We start from the raw sequence: 11431 nt of genomic DNA, 5'->3' as shown, positions 1-11431 counted from the left end.
GGGACATGGCCGTGTGTCCCTAGTTTGAAGGTTACACGGCTTGAGACACTGGCGTGTGTCTCAACCGTGTGAGGCACATGGCCATGTGACCCCTGTTTCCAAAATTTTGTGAATATTTCTTATACTTTCCAAATGTTTCCAATTTAGTCTCGAATTGCTTCTAAAATAATTTTAGGGCCTCGAGGGTTCGCTTTAAGGACAATATGTATGTGAATGATTGTTTTATAATGTGTTTATGATAATGTATGAAATGTATATTTAAATGTTCTATTTGCATGGTAATGCTCCTTAACCCTAATTCGGTGGCAGATACGGATTAGGGTTGTTACAAGAAAGTTGTAGAGAGAAAATTCTCTGAAGAGATTATTTCATAAAATTTCTAGATATATTTTTCTAATTTAAAACTTGACCCAAAATTTTAGAAAAATTGTAAAATTACCGCACTAGTAATTTTTGTGAATTTGTTTATTCGAAGCGAGCCCACACTCGACAAATGTGAGCTTGAAGATAGCAGAGAAGACTACTCGGTTGTAGCGTTCATCCTACATGAATAAAAAATGTACAATTTTGATTAAGTGTTTATTATTTTAGATATCACAAAGATTTTTTTTTTGAAAAATTTTAAAAAATAAGTTTTCCCTAAATTTATTTTCTGTTGCATTTTCCAAACCCTTTTTTCCAACAAAGTCGTCATCATACCATATATCAACTAATGCAAAAACATCAAAGTCATACCAAAAACATCAATTTTAACAACCATCATAAATGCCTAACCAATATGCCATAATTGGCACCTCAATGTACAATTCAAAATCAACCATTTTATCATATTCAACCATACGGGTATACCTTCAAAATCACCTCAACATATTCATCAAGAAAACATCACTTAGCCCTTTAAGACATAATGAAACAACTCAACTTCAACCAGAAAAACATGTACCAAAACTTACCATTCATTCCAATATCAACACAAGCATAACAACCAAAAATATCACCTTGTATATTATCTACTCAACCATTAAACCATTAGTGTAGAAGCCAACTACTTGAGCAAGACGACATCATGATCATTCTCAACACATACATATACATTTATATACATAATCTTCAAAATGTCAAAATGAATATTATAACCATAAGACATCTTAGGTATATGCCAAGGCCAAAATAAAAAAAATCATCAACACTTGAGTCCGGGATTGTCGTTGGGCTGAGTTGATGATCGATTTGTAAAGTACCTAACTTGCATACGAAAAATAAAATCATACGCTGAATATAACACAATTGTATTTCTATAATCTAAACATAAAAGTAAATCATAACACATTTAAAATGTTCAAGTTAAAATTAGATGATGCTATCAATTAACATGTCAAATGTGCAAGTTCATATATTCATTGTTTACTTCAAATACATTTTACTAGTGTTGAAACATGACAAATCTACTTCACAAATCATTTGATATCTCAACTCATATGATGATATCTCAACTCAAATGATGATACATTCCATTTAAAATTTTCAATCCATAATTTCAAATGAACATTTCTATCAATGTTCCAAAGCTTTTCACATTTGAGTACTCCATTTCCAATTCTCATTTATTTTCTATTTCAATATCAAGTATCTCATTTTTTCCATTTGTTTCCCTATTAACAAGACTCGGACTCAAACAAATACACGAATCCAACCAACACACCAGTTTTGCACCTAGTGCCTCATCAGATAAATCCAAAGCAAATAGTTGTACCCGGTGTTATCAATAAGTTTGACACCCAAAGGTCTCATCGATATAATAGAAGAAAATTGGCACCCAATGCTTCATCGACTCGTAGTCGAAGTAACCCTGAACTTTTCATATCCTATGGCATGCCCATTATATCCAACTTTGCCCGAACATTTAATAGGGTATTCATTTCATATTTCATTATCAACCACTAACTCCATTCACATTTTTGTTCATTATGAATGCATTTATCCAACATATGTAGCAACGATAATCATCCCAATATAAATTCTCAATTTTCACATTTACATAAATACACACATTTTTCAAATATACCCAATTTAGTCCTCATAATCATCATTAATTCAAATCAATCCTAAAACATCTCATTATATCAAAATATCTCACTTTAAGTTCTTACCATGCAACAATAATTCAATATGTAGCAATTTACAAGTAGTTCGGATTATAGAAACACAAATTGTAAACCCCGAGCTATTCGTCGATGACTTTGTCTTTCCCTTTCTTTTTCAAAGAATTTGCGTCGACATTAGCTATGGATTAAAAAAATATATAAAATAATCGATATACAACCATCTTCACATTCAATTACTAAATTATGCACAATTTTCATTTTATTCAATTTAGTCCCTAAAATCGTGACTAACATCACTTTCAAAATTAACCTCCAATTTTAATATCGATTTCAATATAGGCCTAATTTAGCTTCCTATTTCTCATTTCTACCACAAATTTTGAAATTTGTGTAATTTAGTCCTTACTGCACAAAATCATCAATTGACTTTATAATTTAGTCTTTTTCAATACTAAACTTAAAAGCTATCAAATTGGTCCCTAAAACTTAAACTATTCAACAATGGGAGCACCCTAAAACTTAAAATGTATTGAAAAATAGGACATGGGTCAACTAGCTTAAGCTTCCAAGATTCCGAAAACATAAGAATTACAAGAAAAATGACTAAATGGACTAACCATTTGAAGCTTGAAATATCAAGAACCCTAGGTAGTGAGTTCTTCTTCTCCCCTTTGATATTTTGGTGTTTTCATGAGAAAATGGATGAAATAGTTTGTTTATTTCCTACTAACTTGATTGTTATTATTAATGGTTTAGTTTATTTATTAATTTTTTATAATTTCTAAGTACATTAACGTCCACTATCAATATTATTATGGTTTAATTGCTATAAAAGTCCCTTAATTTAATTTTAATTAAATATTCCTTGAGAATTAAACTTTTAACACTTTTACAGTTTAGTCCATGTACCTTAATTAATCCCTAACTTATCGAAGTTACTTGATCTAAATTCAATTCGCATATAATATAACTCTGTAAATAGTTGATAAAAATATTTACGACTTCGATTTACGAAAATGGGGTCCCAAAATCACACTTTCTAATACCAATGACTTTCGAGTCGTTACATAATTTATAATTCATGAATGCATTTCAATATTAGTTAATTTCGGTGTAACCCCCCTTACCTGTATCCAACATTGGAATAGGGTACGAAGCATTACTGGACTTATACACAGGCAAACATACAAAATCGAGACGTAAATTTCCATCCAAATTTAAAACTTTTAACATACATTCATATTGTCCCTAAAACGAACCTACGAGGTCCAAAACATTCATTGGAGGCGATTCGAGACTAAACCGAGAACTTTAGAAAAATTCACAACGCTTAGAAAATTTTTCATGTTTTAAGAGCCACACGCCTGTGTGGCTTGGGACACGCTCGTGTGGGCAGGCCGTATGGTCACACACGCCCGTGTCCCTAACCCGTGTAACTCTCTGTTTGTCATCCAAGAACAAATTAAAGGTACACGGCCAAGTCACACTCCCGTGTGCTAGGCTGTGTGGTCGATTTAATAATTTTGATTTTTCATAAAATAGGTGCAGACTTCAAACGCCCATGGGACAAGCAATGTGTCACACACGTCCTAGACACACACCCATGTGTGTACCCGTGTGGACAAAAATAAGGGTGTTTTCCAAGCCATGTTGTCACCCTTTTATGAACACACCTGCACAACAAAACATAACACCAATCCAAGAAATTGCATTCAACTAATTCAGCCACAATCAAGGCATCCACACATCATTCACATGCTACCATATACCACATACAACATCACCTACTTATCAATTTCAATCATGTAAGCTTCCACATCCATGAAAACATCATCATATCGATATATACTTAAACCAATATTAGCCAACTCTATATGGCCATTTACAAAATGAATTATCAACCAATATAGGCTAACTCATTAGGCCAATTCAATTATGACACATAACCAAAATAACTAAGTCCCTATACATGTCATAACCAAAATAAATAAGTCCCTATACATGTCATAACTCAGAATGTCAAATTCATTGGTACCCCAAAATAATTAGTTGATAGTGTGAGTGGATCTCAGATAGTATCTGATCCCCGAGCTAGCTTGGTGACACTATAAGACAAGGGAAAGAAAATGGGAGTAAGCTATATAGCTTAGTAAGTTCCCATGCAAATAATAGGTATCATAAACCAACATTTAACAAACAATTAACATGATGGTAATTGGCATAAATATTATTAAGATCTTATAATTATAACTTACTCAATCATAACCTTACCAATGGTTTATCACATAACGAGCTCATTTCGTATGAGTTTTACGTACATACCTGAATCTTTTTAAATTGGATTTACACACAATTCATCTTTGTAATACTCATTAAATTACCCATTGAACCACTTGGAATACTAAAGGATACTTGTGAGTCTCGTACACACGGAATCGTACCAATGCCATATCCCAGATATGGTCTTACATGTAATCTCGTATCAATGCCAATAACCAAACTATGGTCTTACACGAAATCTAATATCGATGCCATATCCTAGATATGGTCTTACACAAAGTCTCATACTGATGCCATATCCCAGCAATGGTCTTACATATAGTTTCAGTAACCTTAATGTCATGACATTTGTATCCTATCCATTCCTAAGGTTCAACCAAGATTTCACGCTTGTCGTAACTTTGTTGAATACATCCATGAGTCAATCACATTTCATACAATAATAAGGCATTTAAAAAATAATTAAAACAATGCATTATTTACAAAAGAACTTACCTCGATACAAAAATAGTAGAAATGGGACCTAATCGTCAAACACCTTGTTTTTCCTCTGATCTAGGTCCGAACCTCGTTTCCCTTGATCTATAATAGTAAATTTAACTCATTTATTATTCACATTATTCAATCAGTTAAAAAATCACATTGTAGTAAAATTACATTTTTCCTTAAACTTTGTCATTTTTTACACTTTGGTCCCTAGCCTTGTAAATTGAAATAGATTCAATTTCTTCGATTCCCAAGCCTAGCTGAAACTCTTCTATGCTTATAATAGCCCAAATTTCTTATTAAATCATACTTTTACACATATTTTATAACCTTTTTACAATTTGGTCCTTTTGACATTTTCATCAAAAATCACTTAGCAAAAGTTGTTTATCTTACATCTAACATACATTTTCTACCATTAGACATCAAAATGCAAAAATATTCTTCCTGGGTAAAATTGTAGACTTTTATTTTCTTTCAAATTAGTCCTTGAAATAGCTATATTAGGTTACAAGGATCTCAAAAACATAAAAATCATTAAAAATGGGGCTAGAACAGGCTTACAATCGAGCTTGGAAGATGAACAAACCCTAGCTATGGTTCCCCTTTGAGAATTTTGGCCATGGAAAGAAAATGGAAAAAAATTGGCTTTTAATTTGATTTTTAATTCATTTATTAGCCAAATGACCAACATGCGTTTAACTTAAAACATAAAATTTCTCTTACTTCATGTCCATTTTTGTCTACTAACTTAACAAATGGTCTAATTACCATCTAAGGACCTTCAATTTAAAATTTCATAACAATTAGACACCTCTAGCATATAGAATTCAAGTTTTGCACTTTTACAATTTAGTCCTTTTGACCAAATTGAGTGCCCAAACCTCAAAATTTTCAAACGAAATTTTCACGAAATCATTCCATAAAAATTTAGACCATAAAAATGTAATAAAAACAAGTTTTACTACGTCAAATTCATGGTCCCGAAACCATTGTTTCGACTAGGCCCTAAATCAGGTTGTTACAATTCTCCCCCTTTAAGGATTTTTGTCCCCGAAAATCTTACCAGAAAATAAGTTTGGGTACTATTTTCTCAAAGTCTCGTCGATTTCCCACGTAGCCTCTTCGACCCTATGTCGTTGCCATAAAACTTTTTCTAAGGCTATACTCTTATTTCTCAACTGTTTAACTTCTTGAGCTAAAATCTTGATCAGTTCTTCACCATATGTCATATCCAGTCGAATCTCAATCTCTATTGGAGAAATCACATGTGAAGGATCAGAATAATATCGTCACAACATTGAGACATGAAACACATTATGGGTGCTTTCCAACTCTGTTTGTAAAGCTAACTGATATGCTACGGCCCTACTCTTTCAACGACTTCGTACGACCCAATGAAACGTGGACTTAACTTGCCTTTACAACCAAATCTCAGAATCTTCTTCCACGGAGATACTTTCAAAAATATTTTATCACCGACCCGGTATTCGATCTCTTTTCTTTTCAAATTTGTGTACGACCTCTGTCGATCTAAAGTTGCCTTCAAGCAAGCACGGATTACCTTTACTTTTTCTTCGGTTACCCTAACCAAGTCAACCCTATGAATCTGTTTCTAACTAAGCTTGATCCAATACAAGAGTGTTCGGAACTTCTAGCCATACAATGCCTTATAAGGTGTCATCTTAATACTCGACTGAAAACTGTTGTTATAAACAAACTTGACTAATGTTAGATACTTTTCCCAACTACCATTGAATTCTAGAACACAATAACAAAGAATATCTTCGAGTACATGAATTGTTCTTTCAGGCTGACCATCAGTTTGCGGATGAAATGCGGTACTAAAGTTCAACTTTGTACCCAAAGCCTCTTGTAACTTCTTTCAAAATCTCGATGTGAACCTTGAATCTCTATCTGAAATAATAGACATAGGCACCCCGTGAAATCTCACAATCTCAGAAATGTTCAATTCGACTAACTTATCAAGTGAGTAGTTAGTACGTACTGGAATAAAATGAGCCGATTTCGTTAATCTATCAACAACAACCCAGACGACATCTTTCTTTTTCAGAGTCAAAGGTAACCCAGTTACGAAGTCCATAGTAATCCTATCCCATTTCCACTCAGGTAGCATCACTGGCTGAAGTAAACTCGGAGGCACTTGGTGTTCAACCTTCACTTGTTGATAGATCAAACACTTTGAAACAAACTCTGAAATATCTCGTTTCATACCTGACCACCAATACAATTTCTTCAAATCATTATACATTTTCATACTACCTGGATGCACAGATAAACAACCATTATGTTCTTCATGAAGAATTTTTTGAATAAGTTCATCATTTGTCGGTACATAAATTTTGCCTCGGAACATCAAACAATCTTCAGATCCGATATGAAAATCTGAATCATTACCCAATTCACAAAGAACTCTTTTGGCTTGCAAATCACTATCATATTTCTCAGCTTCACAAATTTGTTGAAGAGATAATGGTCTAGCTTTCAACTTAGCTAGAATTGAAGCATTATCAGAAAAATTCAACCGTGTATTCATTGCTCTCAAAGTAAACAAAGTCTTTTTACTCAACGCATCTGTGACTACATTTGCCTTACTCGGGTGGTAATCAATTACTACTGTGACAGCCCAAAATTGACCCTAGTCGGAAGGTGGTCTCGGGACCACAAAACCGAGGCATAAAAATAATTAAAAATTTATTTTGATGCCTATAATATGTGTGTGCTCATGTATGACATTTTATGATGATTGATTTAGTGTTATAAGGGTGAATTCCACAAGAAAGGACTTAGTAATGAACTTTGAAAGTATGATAGGAAATGTGTGATGACTAATTAAAGCATGCATGCAAAATAATGGACTTGCATGTCAAATTCCCTTTTATAGGTGGTGGCGGCCATGACAAGGAGGATGGGCTAAACATGTCATGAAACATGTTTTGTTGGTGCATTAGGGTGAAATAATAAACAAAGGTGTATGGGTGATAAAAAATGAAAAAAATGTGTGTGAGTGTGGTAACCCCCATTGCCGTGAGTTGTAGAGAAGGAAAGAAAAAATTTTGTTCATCCTTTCTTTGAGCCAAAACTAAGGAAGAAGGAGGATTTTTGCTTCATGCTTGGTTTGGAAGAGATCTAGAAGGAGATTTGGCTAAGTTTGCATCAAGATTAAGGTATGTATGAGGTTGTGTTAGGAGTTTCATGCATGTTTTGGTTGCTAACTTGATGTGCATGTTAGCCATGGCTCAAATCTTTGTTATGCCATGGAAATGGTATTTGGCCAAAGTTGTTATGGTGATAAAGCCATTGCATGCTAAGTGTGAAGCTTGATGATGATGCATGCAATGATGGATTGTCTACTCTTGAGTAAGATTTTGAGTTTTCTTTTGTGTTTAACCATGATTGAAGTTGAATGGAGCATGATTTTCATATTCGCCATGATGCATCCTTGAACATGGTTCATGCCTCTTGCATGTTAGTTAAAATTTGTATTTTTGGATGGCTATGGACATCTTGAAATTCGCCATGCTCATATTGTATATATATGTTTACACATGATGTTTTGGCTATGAAGTAAGTGATGAATATATTGGTTTAAAGAAGAAGATGTGGAAGAATGCTTGTGAAATTGCAAGCACAATTCGCCTAGCACACATATAAGTGCTTGATGCTATATTATAAGTTTTAATAACAATGTGCAAAGCATTAACTAGTAAATGCATGCTGTTTTGTGAGGTATTATGCAAAATTGGCCTCAACATGTACATGAATATTCGGCCTTGGTAGCCTATTGAAGGCCTTAGCCTTTCCTTGATGCTCAAATAAATTGTATTGAATTGCTTCATGTAGTATAAAATGTGCATGACCACTGTGTATTCAAGCTAAAGAGTGGCCATATGACCATTTAAATTCCTTGTCATATTCGCCATAAGCTAGCACAATGAGGTTTTGATAAATTGAATTTGTTTGAATTAGCTCAAGAGCTAAGAGGGCCACAATTGGACAAGGGAAGGAAAAGTAATCGAATAGCCGTAAAAGCCGCTCGACAACATCCGAGGTAAGTCCTCAAGAAGTGACCTTACTTGAATTATGTGGAATGAAATATGGATGTATTGATTATTGATTTATGTGTGTATGAGTATTCAATGATACCCGGCTAAGTCCCGAAGGCGATTATGTTAGTGATTATAATTGTGTTTGAGCCTTAGTAACGAAAATATATATGTATGTCCAATGATTATTGATGTATGTGTGCATGAGAAATTGAATGATATCCGGCTAAGCCCAAGACAATTATGCTGGAAATTATAACCGGGTTAAGACCAAGGCAATTGTGCTAGTGGCTACATCCGGCTAAGACCAAGGCATTCGTATGAAGTCATTCTATCCGGCTAAGACCAAGGCATTTGTGCAAATCGTGATATCCGGGTTAAGTCCCGTAGGCCTTGGTGCGGGTTACCATAACCGGCTATGTCCCAAGGCGATTGATCGAGTAGCGACATCCGGTTAAACTCAAGGTATGTGATTTGAAAATTATAAGCTTGCTGGAAAATTTCAGCTAATGCACTTGTGAAATTTCCCAATGACAAGGTAAGTGCGGTGTGTGCTTTGCGCGCTAGGAGTAAGAGCGTGAATATCCGCTCCTATGATGGAACGAGTTATCGGCCTTAATGAAGCCGTTATTTGTGTATGAACATAAGAGTTGGGATGGTGAAGTAAGTATGATTATGTGAATGTGCATTAATGAAATGATGCATTTAACTATGTGAATGTATTGCTGTAATTAGAGTTGATTATATTCCTTGAGACTTACTAAGCATAAAAATGCTTACTCCACCGCTTTGGCTCTCGCTTTTCTAGATTTCGCCGACAAGAATCGGATTTGGGATCGTTGAAGTCAAGTCATCCACACTATTAAGCCCCATTTGGTATAAATTCTTGGTTGAACTTGAAATGGCATGTATAAGACTACCCCATGTTGGTTAAATATGTTGTGATGTATATATGTACGGCCATGCTAAAATGGCTCAAAAAGGAAGCATGAACTTAGACAAATTGTGGTTTGTATGTATATATTTGGTGTCATGATGTGGCTATGGCTTGAAATGGGAATGTTGGTCATATGATCAGCCATTGGCATGGTTAAAATGATCATATATGAAGCTAGGTATGGCAAGACTAGTTGGTTCATGGAGACTACCAAATAGGTAAGACCTACCTTAAAACAGATGCTGCCAGCTGCAGTGACGTGAATGTGAAAAATCACCAAAATTCGTAGGAATGGAATTAAATAGTGAATAAGCTATGTAAATGAACCTTGATGAGTCTATTTTCATATGGAAGAAACGAAATGGTCATAGGAGTTACATGTTAAGAGATATTAAAGCTATTGTGAGACAGGGCCAGAATGGTTTCTGGGTTCCCTGTCGCAACTTTAAAAATTCACTATAAATTATCCAAAAAGAATTAGGAGACATACCTTATATTTACAGATTCAATTTTGAGTCTAGTTTCATTAGAAACAAACGGCACCAGAATTAAAGCCCTGTACAGAGAGATATTCAAGTTATACCTCGCGAAGGTCAGAGCAGTCGATCCCTGTAACATGGGTGACTTTAACTAATAAACTGTACCAATTGGCCCGACCAAAAATTCTAGAAATAAATCCATGGATGGATATATGAGTCTAAATTCAGGGAAAATTTACGAAACCAGTTTCCGAGTTTTGAAACTCGAGATATGATTTTTAAGGCGACAGTGACGCAGTTTTCCAGCCTGACTGGAAATGTCAAATGGATGGGCAAAACAAGTGAACTTGGCTTGTTAACCCCTCGTGTCCGACACCGGCGATGGTCTCGGGTTCGGGGTGTTACAACTACCTCATAATCTTTTAGTAACTCGAGTTATCTCCGTTGCTGCAAGTTTAAATCTTTCTGAGTCATTAAGTATTTTAGACTCTTATGATCAGAAAAGACATAACATTTCTCACCATACAAATGATAGTCTTCAAGTTTTTAAAGCGAACATAATGGCAGCTAATTCCAAATCATGCATCGGATAATTCTTCCCGTGTGGTTTCAACTGTCTCGAGGCATAAGCTATCACTTTGACCCTTTGCATTAACACACCTCCCAATCCATTCAGTGACGCGTCACTATAAATCACAAACTCTTTTCCTGACTCAGGTTGCACTAAAACTGGTACCTCAGTCAATAATGCTTTCAACTTCTCGAAACTTTTTTGACATTTTTCAGACCATTCAAACCTAACATCTTTTTGCAACAGCTTGGCCATAGGAGTAGTAATCATTGAAAATCCTTTGAAAAAACATCGGTAATAACCAACTAAACCCAAAAAGCTTCTAAATTTAGATACATTCCTTAGTAGTTTCCAGTCAACAATTTCCAAAATCTTACGTAGATCAACTCGAATACCATCACCTGAAACAATATGTCGCAAAAATCTGACTTTTCGGAGCCAAAACTCACTTTTACTAAATTTAGCAAACAATTTCTTATCTCTCAAAGTCTGCAATACAGTTCTTA

Source organism: Gossypium arboreum, chromosome 11, assembly GCF_025698485.1.
Source record: "Gossypium arboreum isolate Shixiya-1 chromosome 11, ASM2569848v2, whole genome shotgun sequence".
NCBI classification, from domain to species: Eukaryota; Viridiplantae; Streptophyta; class Magnoliopsida; order Malvales; family Malvaceae; genus Gossypium; species Gossypium arboreum.
Note: the sequence above shows the minus strand (reverse complement) of the source record.